At 45.2% G+C, this 21044-nt stretch overlaps 1 protein-coding gene across 4 annotated transcripts in view; it reads right to left on the bottom strand.

Annotated features, from left to right (window-relative positions):
• The window catches only part of STAG1 (stromal antigen 1), a 348090-nt gene that overhangs the window by 215159 nt on the left and 111887 nt on the right, over window positions 1-21044 (bottom strand). The window lies entirely within an intron of this gene.

The following is a 21044-nucleotide window of genomic DNA, read 5'->3' as shown; positions in this document are numbered from 1 at the left end:
ACCCTTGTCGGCAACTGATAGGGAAAGGTCAAGGAACAGTGCCAGCCAGCCAGCCTGAAGAGTGGTACCGGGGAGTCGGAGACTAATGCCATGACCAGGAATGTTCCCACAGCAAGGCAGATCGATGCAATGGGCACTGCAATCTCTGGCAGGAGGCCTGGTGGTACCGCAAATACAGGAATCGGCACCATGACTCAGGTGTCCTGGGCCTCGTAGGGGCATGCTGGTGTTAGAGACCTGGGTCTTCTACCCGCAGATCAAGGCTCCAGTGCCAGGGTCCTCGGTCATGGTGACAAGGATTGACGCATGCGGTCCATGGACCAGGGATGCTCTGTTACTTTGAAGACAGGTCCCATGACCAGCTTGCCCTTAGAGGTCTGGGCCTTAACTGGGTCAATCGCCTGGCTTGGCATCTGTGTACGGGCCGGCCTACTTGGTCCTTGGCCGCCGGGGCCGCCTTGGACACAGGTGGTCCTACGACGGGCTAGGATCCCCTGCCACTCCCGGGAGTCGGCGGCAGATCTCTGGCTGGGCTAGGGGGCCCAACCACACCAGTACCCCAGTGTAGCTCCAGGTCAAGCACGTGGCCTAACAAAGGCCTTTTGCCCGAAGCCCCTTTGTCCTGCAGTGCCGAAAAGCCCTTCAGCTTCAGACGCTTCTCTGGCACCGGCAAAGGGGAACAGTGCCAGGCGGGTCCCAATGCTGGTGGTGCGGTGCGTGCTGACGCCAAAATACTAGGTGTGGAATCCGACCTGGAGGACTCCAAAGCAGGACGAAGCGCAGTCCCCATGAGCAGGGTCCTCAAGTGGATATCATGTTTGAGTTTGAGGGCAAAAGTTCTGCAGATTCTGCACTTGTCTTTTCTGTGATTCCCCCAGACACTTCAAACAGCTAACGTGGGGGGTCACTAATGGGCATCAGCCGGGTACACGATGAACATGGCTTAAAGCCTGGGGAATAGGGCATGCCTCATTCCATGGCAAAGTCCCAGTTGGGCCTCTAAAGGTTAATGGTCAAACTAAGTACCTAAAGACAAACTACAAAGGAGACAGAACAATAGGCTAAAAGAACTGCGAACGCTCTTGCAATGCAAGACAAGGCACTCCGACCAACCATCACGGGCGGTAAGAAGTAACTGAGAAGGTGTAGAGTCGGTGGCACCTGATATACCGAAGCATGAGTGTGACACTCAAGAGGCACTGCAGCAGACCATACAGATACCGCTAAGACAAAAGTCTCCGATGGCTACAAGTGGACGCGCACACACCTAGAATGGAATTATCATGAGCAAGCACTCGAAGAACCACTGTTAACCATTTGCCATGTTAACAGTTGCTTGTGTATTCCTATTCTTTATTTCTTAGTCTTTAATCTATGACAGTACTTTAGTTCTCACATCATGTGTCCTGGCTTCCTTAATCACCTCTTATTGAAAGTTCAAATAAACGCAAACTCATTCACCTTTATACATTCTTTTCTTCACATGTTCAAAGGATTTGAATAGATTATAATCACATTTTAATTTACAAAAGTCATGCTGATTTGTCACTAACATATTTCTGTAGGTCTTTTTAATTCTTTTATTCATTAATTATATTTCCAACCAATTACTTTGATACTGATGTAAAGACTGCTGATATGTTTAATAAAGACCTCAGGAATTATATAAGTAAAATACCTGCAACTCTCCAATTCTCTCATATAACAGCTGATTATAATGAGACATTGCATGTTTTTGTCAGCAGTGCAGACACATTATTCTTAAAGTGCTTCAGTACACTTGATAATAGTAATTTGTAGATCCTCAATGCGACAGTTTGTTTCACACTTCCTCTTTTGGTACTTCAATCTAGGATAGTATGTATTAACTGAAAAAATCAGATGCAAGATACAGATTCATATATTCACACCTTTTAAGATGAGAAGGGACCATTGTGATAATCTAATCTGACTTCCTCCACCATACAGGTAAAAGAATCTCATGCTAATCATCTGCCTGAGCTATATAATATAATTTAGAAAGATATCCAGTATTGAATTAAAGACTTCATATGATACAAAATTCACCATAGCTCTAAGGTCAATAGTTCCAATGGTTAATTATGCTCCCTGTTTAAAAAAAAAAAAAAAAAAAAAAAGTGCCTTATATCTAGACTGAATCTGTCTAGCTTCACCTTACAAACTCTGGATCTTATTATTTCTTTTTCTGCTATATTATAGTGTGTGTACCCTACCCAACATACCTTATATTATGAACACTGATACAAATAAATCAGTTACCCTCTCTGCAATATCTTTAGCTTAGCTGTATCCTTTGCTCCCTGGAGTTCTAGCAGACCCATTCTCTTGCAAGCTTCCTGCTTTCCAATATCTGATCTTGAGATTTACTTTCAGTCCTCCTAATTTCCATTTTACCTGCCATTCTTCTGAGACATTTTCACATTTTGTAGCCACCATTAAAACCTGGATGACTGCTGGATCAACTCATACACTGGCCACATATTTTAGATCTAGTACTGGAGCAGAGAATAAAAGTGGGGCAACTGGAAATTTAATTCTGCTCATTGGCTACTCATTACCTCTTGCGATTTGAGGTTGATGCACAGAGTGTTTTGATGGTCTGCCCCTGAGATTATTGAAAACTGATCATTTTCAGAGTCTGAGGAAAATCAAACCATTCTACTTAACGCTTGATAGGACTTTACAGTGATTTCTGTCCTCAGTTACTGCTTAGTGGCCTCTAGGCATTCTCTTCCAATTTTATCCTCATAGATCACAATGATTTACAGGTGACGTGAAATAACTGAAGATGGAGGGAATGTGAGTAGGACTCTGATAGTTGAATTCACATCCTAAATCTCAATAGTTGCATGAAGAGATTTTTTTTAAACGTAGTTTATTCCATGACTGTGCTAAAGGTAAAGTTTCTTCACATTCACAATCGTGCCTGACAATTTTGACAGTTGACTTCCCTTAAGTAGCAGACAGCCTAATTAAACAGAGCAGTCTTCATTTGGTAAACTATAAGACTTCCATTCACTGTGAAGAAATTGTGTTACCTTCCAGATAAAAATCAAGCAGATTCAGACTGAAATGCCTGCTTTTATGGACACAGTACAATATTTGGAAGAAAAAAACATTAATTCTTCTCAAGTTTAGGGCACTGTTGGTTGAGATACTAGGGATACTTTATCGCACGAGTGCTATGGACCCATCTCTATTCTACTGGTGAAGGCCCTGAAGGAAGAGTTAGAGTTAGGGTTGATGGAGATTATCAACACCTTATTTGGGTAGGAGAGATTACCAACTTCTATCAAGGATGGTGTATCGACAATCACCCCAAAAAACATTACCTGATGCTGACAATTATTCAGCATCTAACCTTATCTGATTAAGCTTATCAGAAAGTTGTATTGAATGAAATCTGAGTGCTTCAGATCTTGACTTCTGTCAGTCTGAGGAAAGACCTGAGTATGATAGTGCTGGTAGATGAGTCACTCCTGGTGATGGACAAAAATCTAGTGACATTGTTAGATGTATTAGCTACCTTAATGCCATTGATTTCAAGGTGGTGTTGGTTGACCTGTAAAACCTAGCCAAAGCAGGCGGCATTATATTTCAATGACTTTCTTCTCTTCTCTCAAAGAGATCTCAGGAGGGTAGCTTTCAACCACTATTCTTCCACCCCAAGGGCTTTCAGATGTGTTCTCTTGTTCAGTGTGTGTATACAGGGCACTAAGGAAGTTTAGGGCAGATGTGTAGGTTAGGGTGTTTTCAGTATACTGGTGACACCAGTGTTATTTCTCTAGAGCATCTGATCCTGACAGTGCCACCAAATGCCTTATCCAGTGTTTAGTAGAGATTGATAAGGATAAGGGCTAGCTGTCTGTCTGAGGATCAATCTGAGGAAGACTGGGTGATACTGTGAGGAAGATGCAGGCAACAAGAATTTGTGTGTGCCTTTGTAATTAAGAGTGTCCCAACATGTTTTAATAGAGTTCCCAAAGCTGGGTGTACTCTCTGGATGGTCATATGGCAGCAATTTCCCAGAAAGATTTCTTTTATATCTTTGTGTGCCCAGAGACTGTGGTTGTTTCTTTTGAATGTAAATCTTGTTACAATAATCCCTGTCTTTCTCACCACAACAGTAGATTACTACAGACAGGTGCCACATCTTAAATCGCTCCAGAAACTGAAGCTAGTGCAGAGTGCAGAAGCCTGCTTGTTAAGTTATACATCAAACAAAGGGCTCACAATGAAATCATGCCTCACCAATCTGCTAGAATTCTTTATGAGAGTCAACAAGCATATGGATATAGTGTACTTAAATTTTCAGAAAGTCTTTGACAAGGTCCCTCACGAAAGGCTCTTCAGCAAAGTAAGCTGTTATCGGATGAGAGGGGAGGTCCTCTCATGGACTGGTAACTGGTTAAAAGCTAGGAAGCAAAGGGTAGAAATAAATGGTCAATTTTCAGAATGGAGAGAGGTAAATAGTGGTGTCCCCCAGAGATCTGTAATGGGACCACTCCTATTCAATATATTCATAAATGATCTGGAAAAAGGGATAAACAGTGAGGTGGCAACATTTGCAGATGACACAAAATTCCTCAAGACAGTTAAGTCCCAGGCAGACTGCGAAGAGCTACTAAAGCAGTGGTTCTGAAATTGGGGGTCTTGACCCCTCAAGGAGGTCGTGAGGTTCTTACATGGGGGTCACGAGCTGGCAACCTCCACCACAAACCCCGCTTGCCTCCAGCATTTATAATGGTGTTAAATATATTTAAAAGTGTGTTTAATTTATTGGGGGGGGGGTCACACTCATAGGCTTGCTGTGTGAAAGGTGTTGTCAGTAAAAAAGTTTGAGACCCACTGTACTAAAGGATCTCTAAAAACTGGGTGACTGGGCAACAAAATGGCAGATGAAATTCAGTGTTGATAAATGCAAAGTAATGCATATTGGAACACATCATCCTAACTAAACATATAAAATGATGTGGTCTAAATTAGCTGTTACCACTCAAGAAAGATCTTACAGTCCTTGTGGACAGTTCTCTGAAAACATCCACTCAATGTGCAGTGGCAATCAAAAAAGCTAACAGAACATTGTGAATCATTAAGAAAGAGACAGATAAGACAGAAAATATCATATTGCCTTTATATATATCCATGGTACACCTACATCTTGAATAGTGCGTGCAGATGTGGTCACCTCATTTCAAACAAGAAATATTAGAATTAGAAAAGGTTCAGAAAAGGGCAACAAAAATTAGGCGTATGTGAAGTGAGATTAATAAGAATGGGACTTTTCAGCTTGAAAAATAGACCACTAAGTGGGGATAGGATAGAGGTCTATAAAATCATAACTGGTTTGGAGAACATAAATAAGGAAGTGTTATTTACTCCTTCACAAAACACAAGAACTAGGGGTCACTAAATGAAATTAATAGGCAGCAGATTTAGAACAAATAAAAATAAGTATTTTTTCAAACAATGAGTTCCACAAGTTGACTGTGCATTGCCAGAGGATGTTTTGAAGGCCAAGACTATAACAGGATTCAAAAAAGAACTAGATAAGCTCATGGAGGATAGGTCCATCAATGGCTATTAGCCAGGATGGACAAGGATAGTGTTCCTAGCCTCTGTTTGCCAGAAGCTGGGAATGGGCAACAGGGGATGGATCACTTGATGATTATCTGTTCGTTCCCCCTGGAGCAACTGACCTTGGCCACCGTTGGAAGAAGGGATACTGGGCTAGATGGACTTTTGGACTGACTCAGTATGGCCGTTCTTATGTAATACCATGGCTATATGGAATCTGCATTCGCTGAATACCAGATGGAGGCTATGGTGAGGATTGTGACTTTTAAAGACCTAAATGATTTGGGACCTGCAGACCTCAGATACCATTCTCTCCACATGTCATAGTCATTATCTGTGGTGGTGTTTAAGACTGAGCCTCCTCAATATAAGACAGGGCAAACTACTGGCAGAGTGTTCTATGTGAGAGCCATCTTCTTTAGAATTCACTCCTTAAACTTGGACTGAAACAGCCTGACTCTTGACCAGTAAGGCAAAGAGCAAAGCCCATCTCTTTGCCCGTGCTTTAGGGAAAGGGTGTGTGTGATTAGGGCTGGTATTTGTTGGTGAAGTAAATTACTATCCATACATTATTTGGGTTTCATGGTTATCTTTAGTTCGTCATTATCTTAGTTTTCTGGCTTTGGAGAAGTTGGTTTTATCTTTTGTGTCATACTTCTAATTATACCAATAATTCCTAAAGCCTAGGAAAGGCTATAAATCTAAATAAAAGAGTAACCTGATAGGCATTCCTATAGCAGTGGTGTGAAGTACCACGACCAATATCAGCATCCCCCTGTTGAATATATTTACCCTCACTCCCATTACATATTTAGTTTCTGTATAAGGCAAGCTGTCAGCTAAAAAGACAAAATTTCCATACCTGAATCAAGTGTAATGATGCAAAGGTGTCTACTAAGTCTGCAGCACACCCAAAACAACAGCTTTAAGAGATATACATGGTCCCCATTTCTCTCAGCAGGAAGCTAGTGCTCAAAACTAATGATGATGCTTTAAGAGTCATTCTATTTAACCTCCTGAATAACAGGCAAAATTTCTTACAGTGAATGCTGCATCTAGCACAACAACTTGTAGTGGAACGAAGGCATACATTTTCAAAAGGCATTACTCTTGATTTTGAATAGGTTGCAAAAAATTCCTGTGAAAAATTACGGATAAAATACTCTCATTCAAAATGTTTCCCTTCCCCACCCCCACCCCCAGAAAATGTTGCAACAAAACATTTTTTCTTTTGTTTAGTTTCAAATACAACTTTTGTTTTTGACTTATTTTTCCTGTTGTCATTAACTTCAAAACTTCTCCAACTCTGTAAAAGTTACATGGGGCAAAAGCAAAAAAAGGAAAACCAAATAAAACAAACTTTGCCAGTCCAACTTTTCCAAAGCTGAAGAAGTTTTGCAAAGTTAGAGTGACAAAGGGAAAAAAAGTGTGTGGTTGAGGAGAGAACCCAGATGCCATACAGCTAAAGAATAACAAGAGAAATGGCAGAAGTGCTAAATGACCCTTTTTTTTTTTTAAACTTTTCATCAGAAACATTAGAAGCAATTGGACGACTAACACAGTGAATGTTAGTGAAAATGAGGCAGGATCTGAGACTAAATAGGGAAAGATCAAGTTAAAAATTAATCAAAGAAGTGAGATGTCTTCAAGTTGGCAGGGCTTGATGAAATACATCCTAAAACAGCGGTTCAGAACCTTTTTCTTTCTGAGGCCACCCCAACATGCTATAAAAACTCCATTGCCCATCTGTACCACCACAACTGTTTTTCTGCATAACAGTAGATTGAAAGCCAGGCCAACATTAGGGGGCAGCAAAGCAGGGCATCTATGTGCGCCCGCCTACTGTGCCCCACCGCCGAGGAGCGCAGCCGATGGACAAGCAGCCGCCAAAATGACGCTGCTTCTCTGTGGCATTTCAGCGTCAACGCTTTTTGGCGGCGGCGCTTTTTTGCGTTGCTGCTTCTCAGCAGCTGCTTGTCTAGTGGCCACGCTCCTTGGCAGCATTTCGGCAGCTAGTCGTCCGGCACTCGCCCACACTGAAAGGTTGGGGACCACTGACCTAGACTATAATAAGGTGAAAAATAACAGTCAACATGGATTTTTCAAGAACAAATCATGTCAAGTCAACCTAATAACTTTCTTTGACAGGGTAAAAAGCCTCGTGGATACAGGAGAATGTATCTTGACTTCAGTAAGGCTTCTGGTACTGTCTTGCATGATATTCTCATAAACTACAGAAATATAACCTAGATGGAGCTACTATAATGGGGGTGCATAAATGGCAGAAAAACCATTCCCAGAGAATAGTTATCAGAGGTTCACAGTCAAGCTGGAAGAGCTTATCAAGTGGGGTCCCATAGGGATCGGTCCTGGACCCAGTTCTGTTCAATATCTTCACAAATTATTTAAATAATGGCATAGAGAGTACACTTACAAAGTTTGCGGACAATACCAAGTTAGGAGGGGTTGCAAATGCTTTGTAGGACAGGATTCAAATTCAAAAGTATCTGGACAAAACTGGAGAAATGGTTTGCGGTAAATAAGCTGAAATTCAATAAGGACAAATGTAAAGTACTCCACTAAGGAAGGAACAATCAATTGCACACATACAAATTAGGAAAAGACTGCCTAGGAACGAGTACTGCAGAAAAGGATCTGGGGGTTTAGTGGATCACTAGCTAAATGAGAGTCAACAGTGTGACACTGTTCCACATCTCGAAGAACAAGTTACGAGAAGTAGGTAACCAGTTTTTCTTCTTCGAGTGATTGCTCATGTGCATTCCAATAAGGTGACTCCCAAGAAGTGTCCTTGGAGGAGGGGGTCGAAGTTTACCTGGTTGCTGAATGCAGGACTGCCCTGCCAAAGGCTGCATCGTCTCTCACCTGTTGGGTGACACTGTAGTGCAATGTGAAGGTGTGGATGGAAGACCACGTTGCTGACTTGCATATGTCCTGAATAAGGACCTATGCAACGAATGCTGCGGACGAAGCCTGTGCTCTTGTGGAGTGCATCATCAATAGCAGGGCTGGAATCTTAGCTAGGTCACAGCACATTCTGATGCAGGAAGTGATCCACGACAAAATGCACTGGGACGAGATGGGAAGCCCTTTCACTCTCTCTGTGATTGCAATAAAGAGCTGTGGTGACTTACAAAATGGTTTTGTGCGCTCAATGTAGAGGGCATGGACACGCCTGACGTCCAGAGAATGGAGCATTCGCTCTCTGTTACTGGAATGTGGCTTAGGGAAGAACTCAGGTAAAAAATATGTCCTGGTTCACATGAAAGTGGGAGACTACCTTTGGTAGAAACACAGGGTGAGGGCCTAAAAGCACCTTGTCTTTATAAAAGACTGTATAGAGGGGCTTGGAAGTCAGCGCTCTGAGCTCTGGGACCTTTCTAACCACGGTTATGGCCACCAGAAAGGCCACCTTCCAGGAAAGGTAGGACAGAGGGCAGGTTGCCATGGACTCAAAAGTGGTCCTCATATGAGTGTGGACAGGACCAGGTTAAGGTCCCACTAGGGGACGGACTGCCACACCTAGGGATAAAGCCTGTCCAAGCCCCTGAGAAACCAGTCCACCATGGAATTCCCAAAGACTGACCTACCCGCTGACCCGGGTGGAAGGCTGAAATGGCAGCCAGGTGCACTTTGACGGATGATATTGCCAACCCCTGCTTGAGGTATAGTAGGTAGTCCAAAACAAAGGGAATTGATGCTTGCTGCAGTGGCCTGCCCTTCTGCAGAGGCCAGATGGAAAACCGCTTCCACTTTGCTAGGTACATGGCACAAGTGGAGGGTTTCCTACTTCCCAGCAGAACTTCCCTAACTGAGTCTGAACACTGGAGCTCTGGCGAGTTCAACCACAGAGTTTCCACACCGTAAGGTGGAGGGACACCAGGTTGGAGTGTTGCAGATGGTCGCAATTCTGTGTGATGAGGGCCAGGCACATGGGAAGGGCTACTAGTCTGTCCACTGATACATTCAACAGCATGGTGAGCCAGTGCTGGTGGGGCCACACTGGTGCTATGAGGATTAATGAAGCCCTGCCCTCGAGGGCCTTGAGGAGGACTTTGTGTATGAGACAGAAGGGCGGGAACGCATATAGCAGGTGACTCGGCAATGGGAGGTGAAAAGTGTCCACAGGAGAGCCTGGGCTGTGGTTCAGAAAGGAGCAGAACCGCTGGCACTTCCTGTTGCATTGCATCACAAAACAGGTCTCTGTGGAGAAAACCCCACTTCTAGAAAATCAAGAGAATGATGTCCGCTCTGAGGGAGCGTTTGTGACCATGGAACAAGTGGCTGAGGTGATCGGCTAGCTTGTTTTGTGCTCCAGGAAGGTATGATGCCTCTAAGTGTATCGAGTGGGGGATGCAAAAGTCCCACAGCCATATTGTTTCCTGGCACAGGGGAGAGGAGCGAGTGCCACCCTGTTTGTTTATATAGAACATCACTGTGGTGTTGTCCATCAGCACCGACACGTGCCCTGAAGGTGGGCCTCGAATGTTTGGTATGCCCCAGAGGAATTGCCATCAGATCCCTTGCATTGATGTGTAGCAATAGTTCTGCCTGGGACCATAGGCCTTCGGTTCTGATATTGCCCAAGTGCGCTCCCCAACCCAGCACTGAGGCGTCGGTGACCAATGATAGCAAAGGCTGCAGTTTGGCAAAGGGTATTCCCACACAGATCACTTGTGGCTATAGCCATCAGCGGAAAGATTCGAGAATGTGAGCAAGAGGATAACTGTTCTGTCCAGTGGGTACCTACTGGGCCTACACACCTGTGCCAACCACGCCTGGTGGAGCCGAAGACGCAATCTGGTGTGCAGCACCACATATGTGCAAGCTGTCATATGCCCAAGCGGTTTCATACAATTCTGGCCGTTGTCATGGGGGTCTAGCGGTGATTCTTGATTATGTCTCTGTGAGCTTGGAAGCGCAGCTCAGGCAGGAATGCCCTGGTTTCCGTGGAGTCCAAGAGAGCCCCTATGAATTCTATTCTCTGCGTTAGGGTTAGTGTGGATTTAGGCATGTTCAGTATGAGGCCCAGTCTAAGGAAGATGGCACGAGTCAGTGTCACATGTTCCGCAATCTGTGCTTGTGACTTAGCCTTGATGAGCCAGTTGTCCAGGTACAGAAAGACTTGCACCTGATGTTTGTTGAGGAAGGCTGTCACAATCGTCATACACTTCGTGAATACCCAAGGGGCTGCCGAGAACCCAAGTGGGAGCACCGTGAACTGGTAATGCTGGCCGTTGACCACAAAACAAAGATACCATCTGTAGGCTGGGATAATGGAGATATGAAAGTACAGATCTTTCAAGTCGAGGGTGGTGTATCAGTCCCCTGGATCCAGGAAAGGATCCATGCAAAACTTCACTTTCTTTATGAATGTGTTGAGGTCTCGCAGATCCAGGACAGGCCGAAGCTTACCCTTGGCCTTTAGGATTAGGAAATACTGGGAGTAGAACCCTTTGCCCAGAACTCCTGAGGAACCTCCTCTATCGCCCCTACAGCGAGGAGTCATTGCAACTCCTGTAGGAGGAGTTGCTCATGAGAAGGGTCTCTGAAGTGGGACCGGGAAGGTGGGTGGGAGGGCACAGAATTGGATAGAATATCTCACCTCCAGCGTGCCCAGCCATCTGACATAATCTGGGACCAAGCATGGTAGAAGTGGGACAGTCGATTCACAAAGGCGGGGAGAGGGGCTAAGGATCTGAGCTCGGAACTGGTGCTCTGTCCTGGGGCACACCTTCAAAAGTTAGGCTTCAGGAGAGGGAGCTGTGTGGAAGAACCCTGGCCTTGGCCTGAAGAGGACTGCAATGGGCGCCTCCTATTATTCCTGCCCCATCTACTGGACAAGTCCCACCTCGGGGGCCCAGAGGAGAAGCAGGAAGGGGGCTCAGGCTTGAATGGCCTTCTCTGGGGTGCAGGAATGTGGATCACTAAAGACTTCAGGGTCGTCCACTAGTCCTTAAGACTGCAACTGACAGTCCATATTTTCAGTAAACAAGCCCACACAGTCAAAAGGCAGGTCTTAAATGGTGTTCTGGACCTCCGCTGGTATACTTGACACCTGCAGCCACGCATGCTGTCTCACTGCAATGGTGGTGACCATAGTCCGAACTGCCAAGTCTAACGCAGCCTGCAAGGAGGTTCTTGACACCACCCTGCCCTACTCTAGAAGTGTACTAAACTCCTGGTGTGAGTCACCCGGGAGCAACTTCTGAAACATTGCCAATGCCCTTCAGGAACTGAAAGCATAGTGGCTGAGTACTGCTTGCTGGTTGGCAACTCGAAGCTGGAGCCTCCTGGTCGAATAGACCTTCATACCCCTTCTGTGGCACAAAGTACCTCCTTCTCCACACCATTAGCGGTGGGTGGTATTGAGGCTGAGGTCTGCCAGAACAGCTTAGTGGTGTTCTGGATAGTTCTTACTGGGGCAAGGCCACCTTAGATGGATCCTCTGGGGCAAGAATGTCCACCATTGGATCTGAGTCCTCTGTGACTTCCTCCGCCTGGAGGTTTAGGTTTTGGGCCACTTTCCGCCACCGCCTTGTCTGGCAAGGAGGAGGAGGCCTGACCTTTTGGCTCCCTAGAGGCCGGGTCGGATGCATCGGTCCAGTCTGTGACTGGAGGTGACTCCAATACCACTAATGGTGCTGGCTTGGATACTGTGCCCGGGTGTGAAGGCCCAAGATCCTTGTCCTGTGGGGGGGTCCTCCAGAGCCCTGGGGGTGTGGCATGACACTGACGTTGCTGAGGGGGGAGAGCAAGGGGTGCAGATACCACTGATGAGGATCTGGAAACCTGTCCCTGAGCCTGATAGGCCCAAGAAATACAAAAAGACCACTGTACCAGGCCCTATTATGGGGTGGCCAGGATACCATTGGTGCCACCAAGTCAACGACACTGCGGAGCTGGGACCACAAGCGGTACCAACTGCATCAGGAGACAGAAGACTCAGCCTCCAACTTGGAAAAGTATTCTGAGCCTGACCGTGGGGACGCAGAGCCCAATGGTGCCAGAAAGCAGTGCTATAACATTATGGGCTCGCCCCAGTGGTGAAAGGGGGGCCGTGCTGCCAACGGTGCTGGAGACAGTGCCACATGCCATGCCACCATAGATGTTGCATACAGTGCCGTCATCAGTGCCCCAACTTCAGCCAACGTCTGGATCGCTGCCGGTGTTCATGTCTGCAGGGCCAAGAAATGTGCTGTCATGGCAATAAAGTCCCGTGCTGCCTCAAAGGTATCCAGCATGGAGGGGAGCTAAGTTCTTCCTCCAATTCTTTACGAGTCGGGAAGTCCACCAGCAGCAGACTCGACAGACCTCCAGTCGGGGCCAGAGTCAACAGTGCTGGGTCCCGGGTGTCCCGATGAGGGACACATCCCAGTGGAATCCCCTCACAGCTTCTTGATGGGGGAATGACCCATCTGCCTTCTTCTTCTTATGTTGCAATGGTGACTTTGAGCAGTGCCACCTGCTAGAACTGGCTTTAAGAGCCAGGGAGCAGTTCTGACGCTTCTTGAAAGAACTCTTTCTCACTGCCGGGGAATCCCACACCAAGGCCAGAGCACTGCGCACCAATGATGCCGGTACCATTTCCAGTACCAGCTGAGGGCCGACTCCATTAGGAGGAGCTTCGAACGATAGTCCTGCTCTCTCTCTCAGTCCTGGATCTAAAGCTCCTGCAAATTAAGCACTTGTCTGTCTGATTACGTTCTCCGAGGCACTTAAGATAAACAGCATGCGGATTGCTTCTGGGCATAGGTTTTGCACACCTCTTGCATGCCTTAAACCCCTGAGACCGAAGCATGCCCCAATGTCTGGAGAAAACTGGGGCGGGGGGGAGGGGGGGAACCTCCCAAAGTAAGCTTAGCTAACTATGAAACTAAACTACAACTCTATGAAACTATTCACAACTAAGAAAAGGGGGACCACTAGGTAGGCACTTGTGAATGCAGGAGACTAAGGTGCTCCAACGATAAGAAGGAACTGATCAGGCAGCGGGTCAGCAGGGACTTATCTACATCGCCATGAAGGCGCCACTCCAGTGGGCTCCACAGTAGACTTGACAGGTACCGCTGAGGAAAAACAATCATGCATGCAGTGAATGCACAAACCTGTTGGAATGCCAATGAGCAACTACTCCAAGAACCACCTCAGGTTTACAAACTGACCGGTCAACCACACCTCTCATTTGGAAGCAGAAGTACACAATCAGATGGCATAGCAGAGACCAAAAAAAACAAAGAAACATGAATTTCCAAAATGATGTGGAAAGGATTTGGATAGACAAATTACACCCAGGCAATGGGCTTTGACTTGTGACACAGGAAAAAAAAAAAAAAAAAAAAAAATCAACAAACTCAATTTGTAGTATGATAAAAGAATTTATTTAAGATATTAATTGTGGTCTTGCTACCTTACATTAGTGAAAATATACAGATTGAGTGGGAATATTTGTTTGAGAAACTGTGATAAAAGAGGTGATTTTATGCATATATGGTGAATGTGTCTGTGATACATGAACGGGGGAGGAGTAGCTCCCTTTGATGGACACTCAGCCAGTTAGCTGTAAAACCCCTCTTGGTCTGTTCTCTGCTTGCTTTACCTGTAAAGGGTTAACAAGCCCACAGGCAAAAGAAAAGGAGTGGGCACCTTAACAAAAGAGCCAATGGGAAAATAGAACTTTTTAAAATTTGGAAAGAAACTTTCTCTTTGCCTGTTGTTCTCTGGGCTGCAGGAACCCGGAGCAGTAATGCTGTAACCAGCTTTAAGGCAGGTACGATTATAGATTATCAATTCATACCTCAAACCTACTTAACTGAAGCTTCAGATACGTAAATAAAATTAGGGAATGTCTGCAGATATGATTAGGGTTATTTCTTTTATTTCTTATCGGCTTGTGGACTCCTCTGTGCTACCCCAGTTGCTTTTGTTTGCTTGTAACCTTTAAGATGAACCCCCAAGAAAGCTATTTTGGATGCTTAATTGTTGGAACTGCTCTTTTAAAATCCAGCAAAAGCCTAAAGTTTCAGATGTATTTTCTTTCTTTTTTGTTTTTAATAAAATTTACCTTTTTTAAAAACAAGATTGGATTTTTGGTATCCTAAGAGGTTTGTGCTTATGCTGTTTGATTACCTGGTGGCAACTGCTAATTTCCTTTGTTTTCTCTCTCAGCTCTTCCCTGGAGGGGTGTGTGAAAGGGCTTGAGGGTACCCCACCAAGAGAAATTCCCAAGTGCTCCTTCCTAGGTCCAAGGGTTGTTGTTTTTTTGCATTTGGATGGTGGCAGTGTTTACCAAGCCATGGTCAGAAAAAAGATGTAACAAACTTGAGAGTGTAATACAAGCCTGGAGTGGCCAGTATTAATTTTTAGAATCCTTGCAGGCCCCCACCTTCTGCACTTGGAGCGACCAAGTGGGGATTCAGCCTTGACAGTATCCAATTATTAAAAAGACTATTGGGACGCTGTTCATACCCCAGTATCACAAACTGTTAGTGAACTGCTACCAGATGATCCTTTACTCATCTTTCTGGGGCTTCCTAGCAAAAATGCTCAGAATCAAAGAAATAAAGTATTGATCTCATCTGCTAGTAACGGCTAGATTATGTGAAACAGAAAATACGTGATGATATAGAAAAAACAAGAAAATTCAGGTTCACTTAAGTCTCAAAAGGAAAAGATAAGTATCGTATGATGAGGTATATTATATCTGCATCGAGACAGGACTTTGGGCTTGGCCACATGAGAAGAGTCAGACTCCAAAAAATCTTCCTTTACTATCCATTTAGTAATATTGTAACATACTCCTGGAGGAATTCTGCACCACTGTGCATGCACAGAATGTATGTCCTCTGCGGATTTGCCTCCCTGCAGAAAAATTACTTTCTAATGGCAAAGCAAAGAGAAGCCAAAAGAGCAGTCATGCGACCCTCCCCAGCAGTAGGTTTCAGGTGCTCAGGGCAGCTGGCAGAGAGATAAATAACTGGGGGGCAGGGGGTGGGACTAGGGAAGACTTGGCTGGTGGCTCCTACCCTGCGTCAGACCCACCCCCAGATTTCTCCCCCGCCTGCAGGAAGCTCTACAATCTCCCTCACCTCCACTTTCTGCATCCATTGCTCCTCAGTTGCAGGGGAGGGATCTCTGGGCAGGGAGCTGCTCCCCCATCATCCCAAACTCCATGCATTCTGACCCCCATATACCCAGATCTTCTCACTGAGCCTGACCCCCCCACACTCAGAACATTCCTTATGAACCCCACTCCCTCGGCACCTGGACTACCCCGACGAGCTACCTGCACCTGGATCCCTACCCCACCAAGCCCCAATCATTTGTACCTAGATCCCACCTCACTGAGCTCCAACCATCTTCACTTGGACCCCACGGCAGAGTCCCATTACTGTTGCACCCATAACCTCTAACAAGCCCCTATGCATCCAGATCCTCCCTGCAACCAGATCCTCCACTGAGCCGCCCACACTCAGATTGCCCCACACAGAACCCTCTGGATGCCCCCACCTCAAGCCCCTCCACACTTGGATCTTGCCTTGCTGAGCCTGCCTGCCCACACTGAGGGGAAGGGCCTTGGGGTATTTCTGGGGCAGGCCGGGTCCTTGCACTGTGTCAGGGTTGGTTGCAGCCTCACCACTGAGTCTGTGTCCTGGCAGGGGGAGGGAGCTGCACAGTGATCTCCCACCTCTATGAAGCCAGTGATCTGTGCACCCCAATGCCATGCTGGAGCCTCCACATTTATTTGACAAATACAATTTGCAGAATTTTGCACAATTTTAAAATACTGTGTGCAGAATTTTTAAATCTTTTTGTGCAGAATGCCCTCAGGAATATAAAATTTAGAATTTGTCTAGACTAGACTTCTACCATGAATTTGTCGACTGCTAACTATCTTCAGGCACTTAGCACATTTGTAAAGGCTATTGTGGATACTATCCACTCCTTTGACCTAGAACAAACATTTCTAGCCTAGATCAAGTCATCAACTATAACCAGAGTGAGCCACAAAGAAAACTTGGAAGGCAAATGGATTCATAATGCAAGATCCATTTCCCAAAGAGACTGTTAGCCAATATCATATATCTCCAGGATGTCTTGTACTCATGCTAAGCATTATTGTGGCAATGTACTAGTAGTCAAACTGTATAACCATACCCCCGATCTTCGTACATAGAAAATTTATCAGAAACAAGATATATGTTTTGCTGAGGCTTGCCAAATATGAAGTATGCTAGGTATGGCTGGTACATTACGCTGGGGATGGTTGGTACAGATGTCTTTGTACACTCAAATATGGGTATGAAACTAAATTACAAAAGACAAGTAAGGTCTGTAATAATACAGTGGAATCTTCTACTTGTAATACACAATTGATCTCATATCTCGGGACATATTAAAAAATGTAACTACTGAAAGATTGTTCTCCAGACTTGTAATGTATAAAACTCTCTGCTGCTCCCCCATCTGCCCAAACCCCGTGCATCCAGACCCCCTACATACCCAGACCCTCCCACTGAGCCTCACTCCCTGCACTCAGAACACCCCTGATGAGCCCCACTCCCCCAGCACTCCATAGTGGTAACATATAAACTTTTGTGCTTGTGTTGATTTAATAAATTGATGGAGCCAAGTTATCTAATGCCTAGTTAATAATTTAAACAAAACTACTAACGGCATCCACCAAAGCTGACTTGTGAAGTCTGATATGAAAAGATACTTGAAAAAACCACATTAGATAGATGCTTTCATTCGGTTGCAAAGGGTTGCAACTCCTCTCTCAATCCACAAATCTGATTCAGTAATTGGTCTTCAGGGAAGGGCACTGATAGGTGGCAGAGCCTCCGTGTCTCAGGTAGTATAAAATTATTTCATGTAATCTACACCCACTGAGCCATCAAAGCCTTGGAAGCACTTGGATTTTTTTGGGACACCTAATAAAAACATAATGGAAGTTCCTTTCATTCAAGAATGGATGGACAAAATAAGGTAGAGAGAGGCTTCCTGAGTCAAGTGAAAAGGGAAGTCACCTCAGGAACATGCTTAATCACCAATTTCTCTTAATGAAATTCCAGTTAAGGATCCCTAGTGGGCAGAGCTCAAAGACTCCTCAAGACAATCTGTAACTCTCAACAAAACTTCAGTGTGCTACCCCCATGGGTAAAGCTATATACAGTGGGCGGGGGTCCACGTACAACAGGTGGAGCTCTATGCAGTGGGCATGGCTATGTAGTACAGTGGCCAGACTTCTATGGTCCAGTGTGTGGCTGCATGGTACAGCAGGCAGAGCTGAGGTACAATGGGTGGAGATCTATGTGGGGGGCAAGGGAGGCGAGTCGCTGTATGGTACAGTGGGTAGAGTTCTGGGCAGAGGGCTGACAGCATGGCGGTTGAAGGCAACAGGGGTGCCCGTGACAGGGATAGTTCCATGAGAGCAGCATTGGCAGCAGCAGGAGAAGTACAGGCCATGAACATTTAAAAAAATGCTTCTCCCAGAAATCTGCCACTTTAGGCAGCTGCTTAGTTTGTCTATAGTTAGAAGGCCCCTGGCAGAGCTTGAAACAATACTGCCAATTCAATTCATGATTTTATCACAAGTCTTGCGATACTTAGTGTTTTTCTTAAATTCCCAGCTCCTGGAATCATATGATCATTCAACTTTGGAAACAAGCTTGAACACATGAACCAAAATGACTCAAAAACCAAAACGAAAGAAAGAATCCAAAATTTATTATTTTTAAATTTTCAATTTTTGGGGTCCTGACATGATTTTTCTATGCCTAGGGTTGGCAATTCTGAATTCACACACTTTCTTTAATAAGCAGATATCTAACAGAAGTCTATTCAAAAGCTGAAGAATCCAAAACTTTCCTCTGTTTAAAACCAGGACTAGTGAGAATATTTAGTAACAGATTAGACCCCACAGGGATATGAAGCTTAGTTTTCTTGGGGAGTTCATACTCTAGTTCAACCACAGATACAGAATCACTGGGCAAAATTTTGTCACATGTTGTCACAGAGTGACTGACTCGAGAGTAATATAAGGCCAGCGCACCTGCACCGGATCAGCACACCCCTTAAATTGATTAATTAGGCCCAAGAGTGAGGGCATCTGATTTGAGTACCTTCCTAACAAGGGAGATTAATAGGTGTGGGGAGAAACTAAAAAAAGAAATAAAGAGAGCTAGAAGCTCAGTGAGAGGAGAGCCCTGAGGCACACAAGCCTGGGGCCAGTACAGGATTGAGAGAGACCCAACAGGTGAGAGATTGGTTCCTGTGGGGGAAACCCTGAAGAGGAGGGTTTAGGAAATCTTGTGGATTCCTGTTGGACAAAGGAAGTAGATTGGTCAGACTTATGAAAATTGATTTGGAACGCTGGGCCAAGACAGCTGGACTCTGAATTGATTACATTTCTGGACTTTGTGTTCGTTAGTTTAATGCTCAACAGAGTAGACTTTATGAAGACCTCAGGGAAGAGAAATCAAACTTGCCCAGGCAGAAAGGCTGGGAAAGGACTGAATCTGTCCCGTGACACGGGCAAAAGAAATTATTATTTTCTTCTGAGTTAATAAAACTGGTTCCAAAGAACCAGACTTCTTAAATGATCTTGACCTCACGTGTATACTTCAAAATGCTTTTGGGAAAATGGGCACCATGACCTAGAGGATTTCAGAGCCACCGCTGACCAGAAGGAGGCACTCCTGCATGGGTCCAGCCCCCGACATGTGTAACATAAGAGATCAGAAAATAAAACATTAACCATCCTTTCTTGCCTTAAAAATATATGACTACGGCTGCGAGTTTGTCACGAGGTCACGTATTCTGTGACTTTCCGTGACCTCTGATTTCTGCAGTAGCCAGTGCGCCTGGCTCAGAGGCAACTCAGGCAGCCCCTGAACCACGCGTACTAGCCGCTGCTGGAGCAGTCTCGGGCCACCATGCCCCTGGGCTCCACCCCCTGCTGCTGGGGAAGGGAGGCACAGAGCCAGGCAGGGAGCCTGCTGGCCCTGCCAACCTCCGCACCCCCCCAGCACCAGTGGGGGTCCTGGGCTGTGCACAGCCGCCCTTCCCCTCAAACAGCCGGCAGCCCTCCCCCAGCACTCGTGGGGCCTCCAGGCAACCCACCCCCATTTTATTCACTGGTATGCTTAGTAAAAGTAATGGACAGGTCACGGGTCATGACTTTTTGTTTACTGCTCGTGACTTTTACTAAAAATACCCGTGACTAAAACGTAGCCTTATCTAAGACTAAAGGATGAAAATGAACATAGAAGAATGCCAGTTTGTGCAGTTGCAATTTCCACACCTGGATATGAATGTTACAGCCAGTGAACTGAAGAGTTCAGAATTCCAACAATATGGACAGGAAGTTCTTCTCCATCCACAATAAGACTCTGTGGGTTAATGCTTCCTTGCTCTTTCTTGTCTCTATTGTTGATATTTGCCAGTAAGAAGGGTATAAAGTCGTGAAAATCCTAAATTTTCTTTTCAGTTAATATAGTCCATGCATAGCACATCCTGAATGGCAAAATGAACAAAAAAATTCTAAGATATATTCAGAATATGATCCCAGTCCTCATCTGCCTGTGAAGAAAAGTCTTTCAGATTAAGGATGCACGCCAGCTGGTTAATCAAAGTAGATAGGTCGTATCTCAAAGAACCTGGGTTACAAAGAATCCAACTCTCCTCTGGATGAAATTTCCACCCATTCATATATCATCCTAAATACTACCTACACATCAATATGAGGGCACAGAGCTAATAGGTGAGGAAAATACTTTCTCCTTTTAGAAAATAAGCAGGTTACTGAAGAAGGGGAAAGAACTGTGTGCGGTCAGCCAGAGAGCCACCCGGGGGTTGAACTCTCTTTCCAACTGTTGCTATCCTCTGTAGACTACCATTTTTTTCCACTGCTAATTGTGTGTAATAAGCAACTAAACAATCTAAACTGAGAGCAACTGAGCTGAAGCTGATGTCACCATGGGTACCAGAGGAGAAGACTATAGAGAAATGGACAGACAAAGCCATCTCAAAAGCAATGACAACATTCTCTCTCTCTCTTCTTGTAAATTGCTGCCAGGCACCTGCAGAACTGTAATTAACAGTCAGTGATGACAGGAAGCCTTTCCATCGGGTTGGTTCTTCCAGCAGCTTGTGGCTGTTGGTGTCACTCAGCTTCTGCATCACACTCTGGCAGTGATCAAAAAATAGTGTCTCAGATCTAGAACTGCTGCTTTCCCTGACAAGGAGAGCATGCTAGAATGCCATGCAGAAGATTAGGGGAAAGCAGCAGTGAAGGAGCGCCCGTCCCTCAACTTACAACTTCAATGAGTATACATATCTTTGGGTTCTAAGGTTTAATATGCCAGCCCAAAATCAATATAAAGAGATCGCATCAGCAAATGGAAATTGGGAGGGAGGGAGGAAGA

Source organism: Gopherus evgoodei, chromosome 9, assembly GCF_007399415.2.
Source record: "Gopherus evgoodei ecotype Sinaloan lineage chromosome 9, rGopEvg1_v1.p, whole genome shotgun sequence".
NCBI lineage: Eukaryota > Metazoa > Chordata > Testudines > Testudinidae > Gopherus > Gopherus evgoodei.
Note: the sequence above shows the minus strand (reverse complement) of the source record. Positions and strands in the feature narration are given on the sequence as shown.